Source organism: Eschrichtius robustus, chromosome 6 (genome assembly GCF_028021215.1).
Source record: "Eschrichtius robustus isolate mEscRob2 chromosome 6, mEscRob2.pri, whole genome shotgun sequence".
Classification (NCBI taxonomy): domain Eukaryota; kingdom Metazoa; phylum Chordata; class Mammalia; order Artiodactyla; family Eschrichtiidae; genus Eschrichtius; species Eschrichtius robustus.
The window spans coordinates 81,367,530-81,381,639 of NC_090829.1; the positions used below are offsets into that span (position 1 = coordinate 81,367,530).

Here is a 14,110-nt window from a genome sequence, read left to right on the forward strand (position 1 = left end):
AATACCATATGATATCACTTATATGTGGAATCGAAAACATGACACAAATGAACTTATCTATGAAACAGAAAGAGACTCACAGACATAGAGAACAGATTTGTCGTTGCCAAGGGGGAGGGGGGTAGGGGAGTGATGGATTGGGAGTTCAGGATTAGCAAATGCAAGCTATTATATATAGGATGGATAAACAACAGGTCCTACTGTGTAGCACAGGGAACTATATTCAATACCCTGCGATAAACCATAATGGAAAGAATATGAAAAAGAATGTATATATATATGTATAACAATCACTTTGCTGTACAGCAGAAATTAACACATTGTAAATCAACTATACTTCAATAAAATAAATTTAAAAAAGAATAAAGTCACTCTCCTATATAACCACAATACAAGGATCACATGCAAGGAATTTAACATTGACAGAATATTATCATATAATATATGGTCAGCTTTGATTATGTATTGCTATGTAACAAATGACCCCAAAATTTAGAGGCTGAAAACAGCAATGTAGTACTATTATATCTCATGGGTCTGTGGGTCAGGAATTCAGATATGGCACAGTGGGGAGGGCTCATCTCTGCTTTATGATGTCTACGCCTCAGCTGGAGGTGAATCTGAGTGTTTGTTGGCTTCTTCACACGGCCAGTGTGGGCTTCCTCATAGCATGGTAGCATCAGGGTAGCTGGGCTACTTACATGGTGGCTCAGGGTTCCAATAAAAAGTGATTCCAGAGATCACCAATAATAAAAATAGGTATCACACATAAGGCGATGTTTGAGGACATAATATCATCTTTATCATATTTCTGCCAAAAATGCACAATTTGAATCCAATCATGAGGAAACAATCAGATAAGCCCAAATTAAGGAATATTCTACAAAACAACTGGTCTGTAAACTTCAAAAATGTCAATGTCATGAAAGAAAAGGACAGATGAGAAACGATTTCAGATTAATGGAGACTGTTTTAGTTAGCTTGAGCTGCCATAACAAATACCACAGACTGGGTGGATTAAACAACTGAAATGTATTTTCTCACAATTCTGGAGGCTGGAAGTCCAAGATGAAGGTGTTGACAGGTTGGTTTCTTCTGAAGATTCTCTCTTTGGCTTGCGGGTTGCCACCTTCTCCCTGTGTTCTCGCATGGTCATCCCCAGTCTGTGTTGTCTCTGTCCTAATCTCCTCTTCTTTATAAAGACACTGGTCATGTTGGATTATGGCCTACCATAAAAACCCTATTTTAACTTAATGACCTCTTTGAAGGCCCAATTTCCAAATATAGTCATGTTCTGAGGTACTGAGAGTTAGAGCTTCAACATCTGAATTTGGAGGAGATTCAATTCAGCCCATAACAGAGACTAAGGAGATTTTTTTTAAGATAGAGTTATTTATTTATTTATCTATTTATTTTTGGCTGTGTTGGGTCTTCGTTTCTGTGCGTGGGTTTTCTCTAGTTGTGGCGAGCAGGGGCCACTCCTCATCGCGGTGCGCGGGCCTCTCACCGTCGCGGCCTCTCTTGTTGCGGAGCACAAGCTCCAGACGCGCAGGCTCAGTAGTTGTGGCTCACGGCCTAGATGCTCCGCGGCATGTGGGATCTTCCCAGACCAGGGCTCGAACCCGTGTCCCCTGCATTGGCAGGCAGATTCTCAACCACTGCGCCACCAGGGAAGCCCCAGGAGATTTCTTTATATGTGGTCTTAGATTGGAAAAAAGTTGTTTTGAGGTATATTATTGAGACAATTAGAAATGAGTATGTACAGCATGGTAGATTAAAAATAGCCTCAAATTCTTTGACAGTCCTCTCACTGAGAAATGGGGCTATATTGCCCCTCCCTTTAAATCTGGGCTGGTCTATGACTGCTTTGTCACATGGGAGAGAGTGAAAGTGGAAGCAGAAACTGCCTTTAAAAGGCTGGGCTCAGAACTGGCATAGCTTCACTTCCACTCTCCTTTTTTAAATCTACCATGTTGTGCATACTCATTTCCAATTGTCTCAATAATATATCTTGTAATAAAATTTTTTTCCAATCCAGGAGTTTGTTTTTTTTAAAGATTTATTTATTGTTTATTTATTTATGTTATTTATTTTTGGCTGCATCGGGTCTTAGTTGCGGTGCGGGCTCTTCGTTGTGGTGCGCGGGCTTGTTTCTAGTTGTGGCATGCAGGTTTTCTCTTCTCTAGTTGTGGCGCGGGCTCCAGGGCGTGTGGGCTCTGTAGTTTGTGGCTCGCGGGCTTCTCTCTAGTTGAGGCGCACAAGCTCAGTAGTTGTGGCATGCAGGCTTAGTTGCCCCACGGCACATGGGATCTTAGTTCCCTGACCAGGGATCGAACTGGCGTCCCCCCAAATTGGAAGGCAGATTCTTTACCACTGGACCCCTAGGGAAGTCCCAGTCCAGGAGTTTTGATGTCAAATCTCCTCAGTCTCATTTAATCTGAAACATTCCTCATCTTTCCTTGTCTTTCATGACATTGACATTTTTGAAGTGTACAGGTCAATTGTTTTGTAGAATATCCTTTAATTTGGGCTTGTCTGACTGTTTCCTCATGATTAAATTCTAGTTATGCATTTTTGGCAGGAATACAATAATGGTGATGTTATGTCCTCAGAGCATCACCTCATGTGTGATGTCAGTTTGAACTATTGGTGAAATTAACGTTGAGTACTTGGTTAAGGTGTTATCTGCCAGATTTCTCCAATGCATAGTATATCCTCTTTGTAACTGGTAAGTAACCTCTAGGATATTGTTTTTTCTTTAAAAATTTCAAAAAGAGCTTTCCTGTATCCTGTGTCAGACAATTCCAGTATCTGATGTCCTTGGGGGGGGGGTCTAAATCTCTTGGGTATTAGTTCTGCCGGCTGTCCTTACGTGTGGGCCTCTGGTGCTTGGTGAATTTCTAAAAAATTGTTTAAATTGTTTTTTAAAATTGAATTTGTTTGAGTCCTATGGAGTGTGTATTGAGGATACATCCTCTAAAGTGTGTTTCCATTGCTCAGAGCACAAGAGACTTGGGAACTGCTTAGTGCTCTTCCGCAGCCTTGGCTTGACGAGGAAGGCGCAGGTTTGGCTCTTCTCATGTCGGTCCCAAATCAGTGTCTGCGGAGACTTTCCATATGCCCTCAGCCCCAGGTCTCCTGCTTAGAGTCTAAGGATCCCAGCACTGGTTCTTACCATGGTTTGTTCCTTTTGGGGTAGGGTGGTTCTTGGAGACTCTTCCATTGAGTGGAAGGGTTTCTTGGAGAATCTAGTCTTGTATCCTGCCTGCCTAAGCAGAACCCATTCTGATTTTTCACTCTAATCTTTAGTATAAATATGATTCTGCTTGGCTTTTTGTAATAATATCTTTGAAGAAATTTGGATGTCTCACAACTGGTTCAGTTAATATTCTCAGTAGTCCTGTGAAATGGGAAAGTCAGTTAATTTGGTACATTGTGCAGCTGACAAAGTTGAAACCTGTCAGGGTAATGTAAGGTAAATTTATTAACTTCTAAAGCCTCCGTTTCCTACTCCGTAAAATGGGAAAGTTCCTATCTCCTTCCTAAAGCTTTGTGAGTATTTACGAGGATGGAATTTGGGAAGCGCCCAGACTCTAGCGCAGTATTGGCACAATGCTTTATTAAGATCACCCAAAGGACAAGCTGTCCTTTTCCCTCCAGGTGCTCCTTCTATCGCCCGGGGAGGGTGGCCGGGGTGGGGGGCGGTGGCGGAGCGGGGAGCGGGGAATCCGTCGGGCCGGTCTAGTGGAGGACCGCGCAGACTCGCCCCCGGGCCCGGCCGAAGCGACTCCCGGGGCGGGAGGGGGGCGGAGCCGGCGCGCCGGAGCCTCCTCCTGGGCGGCGGGGGCGGTCCCCGCGGCCGCTTCTCACCGCCTTCCCTTTCTCCGGGAGGTGCTCGTCGAGGCCGCGTGAGGGGTGAGTTAGTGGGGCCTCCGCCCCGCCGGCGCCCGGGAAGCGCAGTTCCGCGCGGAGGGCGGCGGGCGCCGTGTGGGCATCCCCGGGCGGCGGGCCGGGTCGGTCCCCCGCGCCGAAGCCGAGCGCGGGCCGGGCCTTCGGAGGGCCGTTCTGCCTCCGCCCAGGCGGCGGGGCCGGGCAGGGGCCTGCGGAGGCCGAGCCCGGCGGGAGGCACCGGCTCAGGTGCGGGCGGCACCGCGGCGCTCCCAGGCGAGATGCTGCCAGGTGGGAATTCAGGGGTCGGCCCCCGAGGCCCCGCGTCGCGGTTCTGGAGTCTCCACCAGCACCTCTCTCCCTGCCGGGAGAATCAGCGTGAAGAAGCCCCTTCCTCCTTGGAGCCCTCTTTCCCCAGCGTTTCTACTGGGAAACCCATTGCTGATCCCAGCCTGGGACTTTCAGGGGCCGACGAGTGGTGAGGGTCGACAGGATTTTAAAGTACCTCAGATAACTGCCCTTAGTCTGGCTCTGCGTCCATCCAGTGCCTGTCAATCCATATCTGTTGGTGGTCGGTCTTCCATTAGATAAGGGCTAACTCTAGGTTTGAAGAAAACAGAAACGTCCCTGAGTATTGGGACTGAGAAAAGGCCTTTGGGTTGGTAGGCTCAGGAGAGCAGTTACCAACAGGGTGGGCGTGTGCCGGGGTTGCAGAGTGTTCAGGAGTGGGTGAGGGATGAGGACGCAGAGGCGGCCGGAGCACAGGGAGACCTCTCCAGCCGTTTGCTGATGAAAGGGAGCAGGAAGAAGACAGAAATTTGAGGGTTGAGGGTGTTGTTTGTTTGTTTTTAATTTCTAAATTTCTGTTAAGAAAGGAAAATAACATTGAGGATGCAAGAAAGTCAAGGAGTCTTGGTTAGAGATAAATAAGATTCAGGGTCCAGGCTGAGAAAGTGGGCTTAAAAAGAGGGGCCCAGGGCTATCCTAGGCACCTGGGCTGGGCTGGTGGGCCAGAGTGCTTTAATGTGTCTCTGGGGGAGGAGAGAATGCTTAATAGGACCATAGTTTATCTTTTTGGAATTTTATCTTCTAGAGCAGGGTTGGCCTTTAAACTCCATGAAATTGCAAAATTTTCATGTGCCTGTTTGTGTTGTAGGGGAGAAAAATTTTTCTTCTCGCCCCTTCCAGGTTCTTTGGCTGGTCTAATAATTAAATTGAATTGACATAAAACAGTAACAGGAGAGAAACATTAAATTTCATACCATTGGGATCCCATAAAAATATGAGGCTTAAGGAAGTAACCAAAGTAGGCAGCTTTTATATCTTTTAGACAAAGAAACAATACATATGTGAAGAATTGGCAAGACAACTTCCTTTCTCTAGTTGATACAGTGCTTTCCACCTTGAATTCTTTTTTTTTAAATTTATATTTTGGCCGCGTTGGGTCTTCGTTGCTGCACGCAGGCTTTCTCTAGTTGTGGCCCGCGGAGGCTACTCTTTGTTGCGGTGCGTGGGCTTCTCAGGGCTTCTCATTGCGATGGCTTCTCTTGTTGCGGAGCACCGGCTCTAAGCATGTGGGCTTCAGTAGTTGTGGCACACGGGGTCAGTAGTTGTGGTGCACGGGCTTAGTTGCTCCACGGCATGTGGGATCTTCCCAGACCAGGGATCCAACCCATGTCCCTGCCTTGGCAGGCGGATTCTTAATCACTGCGCCACCAGGGAAGTCCCTCCACCTTGAATTTTTATCTCTGATAATAAGGATGCCTGATCCTGGTTCCCTCCTCGTATAGAAAAGGTACCTTTCACATGGGAGATTTATCTCCTGCTTTCAAGGGGAGAAAAGAGGGTGAAAGTGTCCTTGCACTGGCTGTTTCTTAAGTAACTTTAATTCAAAGTAATCAGTATGCCAAAGTGGCATATTTTGGTGTGGCATATTTTGCTTCCCTTCAGTGTGCAATTTTAATCTGATTAAAAATGTCTGTTAAAGAGAAGTACTGAACTGTTTGACTACACAGTCTTGGAGGGGGCAATAAAACTAACTCTCTTAGTATATTTTATGGGCCACTTGATAGGATAAGTATTTAGTATCTACTTTAAAATGAGCTAATAATAATGTGTGTTTTTTCCAGAGATGCATGCAAGACTTGAGAACTAACCATTTCTTTGAAGATCTTTAATTCAAAGTGGAAACATTCAAAGCAAGTCAGTGGTGGTGTTCTTCTCTTTTTTAAAAGCCACCAATGGGGGCTTCCCTGGTGGCGCAGTGGTTGAGAATCTGCCTGCCAATGCAGGGAACACGGGTTCAAGCCCTGGTCTGGGAAGATCCCACATGCCACGGAGCAACTAGGCCCGTGAGCCACAATTACTGAGCCTGTGCGTCTGGAGCCTGTGCTCCGCAACAAGAGAGGCCGTGATGATGAGAGGCCCGCGCACCGCGATGAAGAGTGGCCCCCACTTGCCACAACTAGAGAAAGCCCTCGCACAGAAAGGAAGACCCAACACAGCCAAAAAAAAAAAAAAAAAAAAAAATTTAAAAGCCACCAATGAACAATGGTTTCTCAAACGTACCTAGGTTCCTGTTGAAAATATTGATTACCTGGCCGCACGTCAGGCCTTGGAAATAAAAGTCTCTCAGGGTGGAGCCTAGGAATAGGAATCGCAAACAGAAACCAGAATTCTCTGGCATGGAAAATTATTGACAGCCTATGAGGTATTTCTTTAAGATTTGGGCTTGTTGAGACCTATTTAGAACAGATTTCCTTAAAGGTTATGTGAATGAATTGCTACTAAACTTAGGTAAATTATAATCCCTGTCTATTGTGTCATCTCTAAATTTTAATACACTTTAAAGGAAAACTATATAGTCATTTTATCAGAAAAAACAACATTGTTTCTGATCATAAAAAAACCCTATTTTAGAAAAAATAGAAGATTGAGAAGAAATAAAATTTCTCTAATCTATAATTAAGAGACAACTACCAGTGATTCTTTCTGGAATTTTATATATAAAATGCATGCACACCACACATACAGAGCATAATTTGTATTGTATTCTATGCACTTCTTTTTTAAAATTAATTAATTAATTTTTTTTATGTCTGTGTTGGGTCTTCGTTTCTGTGCGAGGACTTTCTCTAGTTGTGGCAAGTGGGGGCCACTCTTCATCGCGGTGCGCGGGCCTCTCACTATCGCGGCCTCTCTTGTTGCGGAGCACAGGCTCCAGACGTGCAGGCTCAGTAATTGTGGCTCACGGGCTCAGCTGCTCTGCGGTATGTGGGATCTTCCCAGACCAGGGCACGAACCCTTGTCCCCTGCATTGGCAGGCAGATTCTCAACCACTGCGCCGCCAGGGAAGCCCCAGTGCACATTTTTATATTCTGGTTTTTTTTTTTTTTTTTTTTTTCACTTAGCTATCATGAATACTTTCCCATGTAGTTGTTTAAGCACCATTTTAAGGAAAGCATGTGTTCCATTATATGTAGGTATTGTAATTAATTAAATCAGCTCCCTATTGTTAACATACTGATTCTTTTGAATTTTTGGTTATTTTAGTAATGTTGGTTCGAATATCGTGGTCTACCTCTCTGATTATTTCTTAGAATAAGTTTCTAAATGATGGAGTTGAAAGCTATTCAAATGCATTTTAAAAATTTCCTTTTCACGTATCTTCTTACTGCTTTTCCTCACCCAAAGGAAAATGAACGTTTCTGAGTGATCTGTTGCATTACAGGTCCGATCTCTTATTTCAGTGGTTCTCAAACTTTAATGCGTATAAGACTCAACTGGGGAGCTTGTTAAAAATTCATTTTCCTGAGTCCCAGGCCCAGCTGTTCTGACGCATTAGCACTGGAGTAGGGCCCAGGAATCTACAATTTTAACAAATTTCCCTCTGTCTTTGATATAGGCACTCTTGGAACCACACTTTGAAAAATGTTTTTAAAATAAATGGCAAAACGGAATCAAATTTAGGTCACTTGCCCAAAGCCATTCATGCATCTGGTAACCAGATTTGTACTCAGCTCTTTGTGACTTCAAAGCCCTTGTTTTCTCCATTACCTCAGACCTTCAGACCTTCTCAAGCCTTCTCATTGATGTGCCTCTAATAACTGCAGAAAGGGAACTTCAAGTGACCCCACTACAGTATTCTCTGGGATAGCTGAGAATGGCACATAAGTAAACAACGAGCCTCCATTAAAATCCCCCATTGGAAATTCTTAGGAATTCTTTCATGCTACATAACAAAGACTAAATAAAACAATTTCAGTCCCTTGCTTGTTAAATTGATTTCATGTTTCCTGACTGTTTCATGCCAGCCCTTGTTGTAAAACAGGTGATGCAGGACCAGCAGGCAGCTCTTGCCCAGAGGCAGGGACACTGCTCTGGTATGCTCTGTGGGTTCAGGGAGGAAGTGGCAGGCTAGACAGCAACTCCTCCCAGAGTCAGAAGAGAGGAGTACTGCTTTTGGAAACTCAATGACGGAGAAGCAAAAGGTGGTGGGCATGACTAAGAGAAAGGGCCATTTATTAGAGATGGGGCCCTCTGTCCTTAGGAGAGCGTTGGTATTAGTAGACCGAAGGGAGCTAGCATGGGGGTGAGGCTTTTTCTTTTTTAACATCTTTATTGGAGTATAATTGCTTTACAATGGTGTGTTAGTTTCTGCTGTATAACAAAGTGAATCAGCTATACATATACATATATCCCCATATCCCCTCCCTCTTGCATCTCCCTCCTACCCTCCCTATCCCACCCCTCTAGGTGGTCACAGAGCACCAAGCTGATCTCCGTGTGCTATGCGGCTGCTTCCCACTAGCTATCTATTTTACATTTGGTAGTGTATATGAGCCTTTTTCAATTTTAAAAATCTTCCCCAAATGGAATTTTATACCAGTTAATTTTTCCCCTTCTTTATTAGTCTCTATTTTTTCTTCTTTTATACCATGTCACATTTATTTTAGTAACCTGGGATTATTGTGTGTCCTTGTGTGTTTCAACTAGTATATCCTAGAAAGTCATTCATTATTTACCAAATTTAGCACCTACTATGTGTCAGGTCAGTTTGAGACACTAGGAATACAAAAAACAGTGATTCTCTTTGAGAATTAAGTTAATTTTACTGCTGTATGTTGACTTGGATTATACACAGTCTTCGACTTTTTTTTTAACTTTAATTTTAATTAACTTTAGACTTAGAGAAAAGTTGCAAATATTATACAGAGAATTCACTCAACTTCCCCTAATATTAGCCCCTTACATAACCATTGTTCAGTTATCAATACTATTAACTAAACTATAGACTTTATTTGAATTTCATCAGCTTTCCTGCTAATGAATTTTTTTCTGTTTCCACTGGCTATCAAGGATCTTATCTTGCATTTAGTTATTTCTCCTTAGTCTCCTCCAATCTGAGATAGTTCCTCAGTTTTGCCTTGTTTTTCATTATTTTGACCCTTTTGAAGAGTCCCAGTTAGTTATTTTGTAGAATGAAGTTATTCTGTAGAAAAGTACTGATTAGTTATTTTGTAGAGTGCAATACGTCACTGATTCATGAGGTTGATAGGTCTCATCACTGGTGATATTAACCTTCATCACTTGGTTAAGGTGATATCTGCTAGGTTTCTTCACTATAAAGTTACAAAGTTTCCCTTTGTAGCTAATAATTATTTGAGGGGAGATACTTTGAGACTATGCAAACTGTTTAAACTCAAATTTTTACCTACTAATTTTAGCACCCATTGGTGGATCTTGTCTGCAACAATTATTTACAGTGGTGTTTGCCTAATGGTGATTTTTCCCCCCCATTTCCTGCCTCCCTATTGATTGGAAGTTTATTGTAAGAAAGAGCTGCCCTTTCCCATTTATTTATTTGATCATTTATATCAGTATGGACTCATGGCTATTCATTTTATTCTGTGCGTTAAAATACAATGCCTTCATTATTTTCTTGCTCAAATGCTTCCAGTTTTGGTCATTAGGAACTCAGTCTGAGTTTAAATGACCTGTACACGTAAATGGCTGTCACCATTTCTATCCCACCCTTGCCCCCTGCCCAGGGAACTGTTAACCTAAAACAATAAAACAGCCAGTTATTTTACAAGCAAAATGGGTTTATTCTGGAGCAGCAAAGAATTGCAATTTGGGGCATGCAACTATGGCAAACCACATGCAAGTCCAGTAAAGCAAAGGAAAAGAAACTTTTTTATAGAGGAGAAGGGGAAATTGGGAGGCTCTGTTATAAACAAAAAGTCCATTGGAGGAAACTAGGAGATCGAAATATAGTGGCTTTTCATTGACTGAGTTGTGACAGTCTGTCATTGGCTGAGGTGTTGCCAGGCAAAGAGAAGAGCTTCTTCCTCCTGCTGGTGGTAGTAAAGTGGGGTCACTTCCTGCCAAAGATGCAAGGTAGGTCTCTTCCTATTGGGGTCTGTGTTGATGTGATCTGTATCTCCCCTTCTGGCCTCCCAGTTCCACTTCAGTGAGGTTTCCCTTTATTAATTTTCACAGAACCATTGCTTCTTTAGGGTCTGGGCAGTGATCACTCAGAAGCCAGGTAAAGGAACTATAATTGGGAGAATGAATACCAGAGGTCCACGGAAGGTAGGACAATGTGTTTGCAAATAGTCAGCTCTCAGGAGCTCTGCAGGAGTAAAAGGAGTAGCAAAATATCAGCCTTTTTATTGGTGCTACCCCAGAGAGGCCCAAGGGAATAGGACCATGTGCCTGGGGCCACATCTTGCCCACTATGAGACATCCAGTGTCTGCAGGATTACCAGATGGATTTAGAGACATTGAAATGCTGATTTTAGTGCTCTCGGCTGCTGAATGAAGACCACCCTTTCTCCCTGGTACTAGGTGCTTAGTGAATATTTATGGAGTGACACCTGGTGTCCTCCCCTGACCTCCCATGGTGGTGTAAAAATGTGTGCATATAGAGATTCTCTGAGAATGAGAATGATACTTGGCATTCATGCTGATATACCCTTTGTTATAACTTGTCTTCCATGCTAGATTTTTGTTTATGGAAAATTTCAAGCATACAAAAAAGTAGAGTGAAAAAGAAAATGAACTCTCAGATACCTATCACCTTGCTCAGTACTTTTCAATATTTTGCCAATTTTATTTCAACTATTTCCCCCATTTTCAGGGTTGGAGCTGGTGTATTTGAAAACAAATTGCAGACATTAAAATCTAAGGAAGGACTGAAATAAACTCTGAGTGCAAGGACTATACCTTAATTCCCTTGGTGCCTAGCACTATGCCTGAAAATAGCAGGTGCTCAGAAAAGACTGGTTGAATTGAGAGGAGGAAAAACAAAATGATGAGAACATCGTCATTTTGAACTAACCCTAGGGCAGACCTAGAAAGGAAAAGGGTGGTGAGTCTTGCCCTAAGATAACTTCTTTCATGTTACCTGAATTTGTTCTCTATAACCATGATTCCCCTGTCACCTTAAGACAGCCTTGACTGAAAGAGAAAATTCTTTTTAGGGAGAGTTCAGGGTCTCTCATTTATTTAAATGTTTTTACGAAGAAGTCCAATCTGATGATGTTTTCCCAAACACCAACCAGGAGTGACCTGCCCTAAAAAGAGCCCTCTTTAAAAAATCATTATTGAAAGTGAGCCCAAAGGAAGGCCAGTGGAGAAGCTCATTTAAACCAGAGTCTTGAGGATTAACCAAGATGGCGGAGTAGAAGGACGTGCTCTCACTCCCTCTTGCGAGAGCACCAGAATCGCAACTGGCTGCTGGACAATCATTGACAGGAAGACCCTGGACTTCACCAAGGAGGATACCCCACGTCCAAGGGCAGAGGAGAAGCCACAGTGAGACGGTAGGAGGGGCGCAATCAGAGTAAAATCAAATCCCATAACTGCTGGGTGGGTGGCTCACAGACTGGCGAGCACTTATACCACAGAAGTCCACCCACTGGAGTGAAGGTTCTGAGCCCCACGTCAGGCTTCCCAACCTGGGGGTCTGGCTACGGGAGGAGGAATTCCTAGAGAATCAGACTTTGAAGCCTAGTGGGAATTGATTGCAGGACTTTGACAGGACTGGGGGAAACAGAGACCCCACTCTTGGAGGGCACACACAAAGTAATGTGTGCATCAGGACCCAGGGGAAGGAGCAGTGACCCTGGGGGAGACTGAACCAGACCTATCTGCTGGTGTTGGGGGGTCTCCTGCAGAGGCGAGTGGTGGCGCTGTTTCACCGTGGGGATAAGGACACTGGCAGCAGAGGTTCTGGGAAGTTCTCCTTGGCATGAGCCCTCCCAGAGTCTGCCATTAACCCCACCAAAGAGCCCAGGTAGGCTCCAGTGTTGGGTTGCCTCAGGCAAAACAACCAACAGGGAGGGAACCCAGCCCCACCCATCAACAGTCAAGTGGATTAAGGTTTTACTGAGCTCTGACGGCCACAGCAACAGGGAGGGAACCCAGCCCCACCCATCAACAGTCAAGTGGATTAAGGTTTTACTGAGCTCTGACCGCCACAGCAACAGTCAGCTCTACCCACCACCAGAGCCTCCCATCAAGCCTCTCAGATAGCCTCAACCACCAGAGGGCAGACAACAGAAGCAAGAAAAACTACAATCCTGCAGCCTGTGGACCAAAAACCACAGTTACAGAAAGATAGAGAAGATGAAAAGGCAGAGGGCTATGTACCAGATGAAGGAACAAGAAAAAACCCCAGAAAAACAACTAAATGAAGTGGAGATAGGCAACCTTCCAGAAAAAGAATTCAGAATAATGATAGTGAAGATGATCCAGGACCTCGGAATAAGAATGGAGGCAAAGATTGAGAAGATGCAAGAAATGATTAACAAAGACCTAGAAGAATTAAAGAACAAACAAACAGAGATGACCAATACAATAACTGAAATGAAAACTACACTAGAAGGAATCAATAGCAGAATAACTGAGGCAGAAGAACGGATAAGTGACCTGGAAGACAGAATGGTGGAATTCACTGCTGCGGAACAGACTAAAGAAAAATGAATGAAAAGAAATGAAGACAGCCTAAGAGACCTCTGGGACAACATTAAACGCAACAACATTCGCATTATAGGGGTCCCAGAAGGAGAAGAGAGAGAGAAAGGACCAGAGAAAATATTTGAAGAGATTATAGTCGAAAACTTCCCTAACATGGGAAAGGAAATAGCCACCCAAGTCCAGGAAGCGCAGAGAGTCCCATACAGAATAAACCCAAGGAGAAACACGCCGAGACACATAGTAATCAAAGTGGCAAAAATTAAAGACAAAGAAAAATTATTGAAAGCAGCAAGGGAAAAACGACAAATAACATACAAGGGAACTCCCATAAGGTTAACAGCTGATTTCTCAGCAGAAACTCTGCAAGCCAGAAGGGAGTGGCATGATATACTTAAAGTGATGAAAGGGAAGAACCTACAACCAAGATTACTCTACCCGGCAAGGATCTCATTTAGATTTGATGGAGAAATCAAAAGCTTTACAGACAAGCAAAAGCTAAGAGAATTCAGCACCACCAAACCAGCTCTACAACAAATGCTAAAGGAACTTCTCTAAGTGGGAAACACAAGAGAAGAAAAGGACCTACAAAAACAAACCCAAAACAATTAAGAAAATGGTCATAGGAACATACATATCGATAATTACCTTAAACGTGAATGGATTAAATGCCCCAACCAAAAGACATAGACTGGCTGAATGGATACAAAAACAAGACCCATATATATGCTGTCTACAAGAGACCCACTTTAGACCTAGGGACACATACAGACTGAAAGTGAGGGGATGGAAAAAGATATTCCATGCAAATGGAAATCAAAAGAAAGCTGGAGTAGCTATACTCATATCAGATAAAATAGACTTTAAAATAAAGAATGTTACAAGAGACAAGGAAGGACACTACATAATGATCCAGGGATCAATCCAAGAAGAAGATATAACAATTATAAATATATATGCACCCAACATAGGAGCACCTCAATACATAAGGCAACTGCTAACAGCTATAAAAGAGGAAATCGACAGTAACACAATAATAGTGGGGGACTTTAATACTTCACTTACACCAATGGACAGATCATCCAAAATGAAAATAAATAAGGAAACAGAAGCTTTAAATGACACAATAGACCAGATAGATTTAATTGAGATATATAGGACATTCCATCCAAAAACAGCAGATTACACATTCTTCTCAAGTGCGCACGGAACATTCTCCAGGATAGATCACATCTTGGGTCAC

The 14,110-nt window shown here is 43.4% G+C and overlaps 1 protein-coding gene across 5 annotated transcripts in view; it reads left to right on the forward strand.

The window, feature by feature from the left end:
• The first annotated feature begins 3,839 nt into the window (after nt 1–3,839).
• Nucleotides 3,840–14,110, forward strand: part of B4GALT4 (beta-1,4-galactosyltransferase 4) — a 55,651-nt gene continuing 45,380 nt past the window's right edge. For 4 of the 5 annotated variants that reach the window (XR_011074322.1, XR_011074323.1, XR_011074324.1 and 1 more), the window contains exon 1: nt 3,840–3,915. The gene's annotated coding sequence lies outside the window, so the exon portion shown is untranslated. Of the gene's footprint in view, nt 3,916–4,030; nt 4,180–14,110 lie in introns of those variants that run through there. The other variant, XM_068546701.1, reaches the window with a different exon arrangement.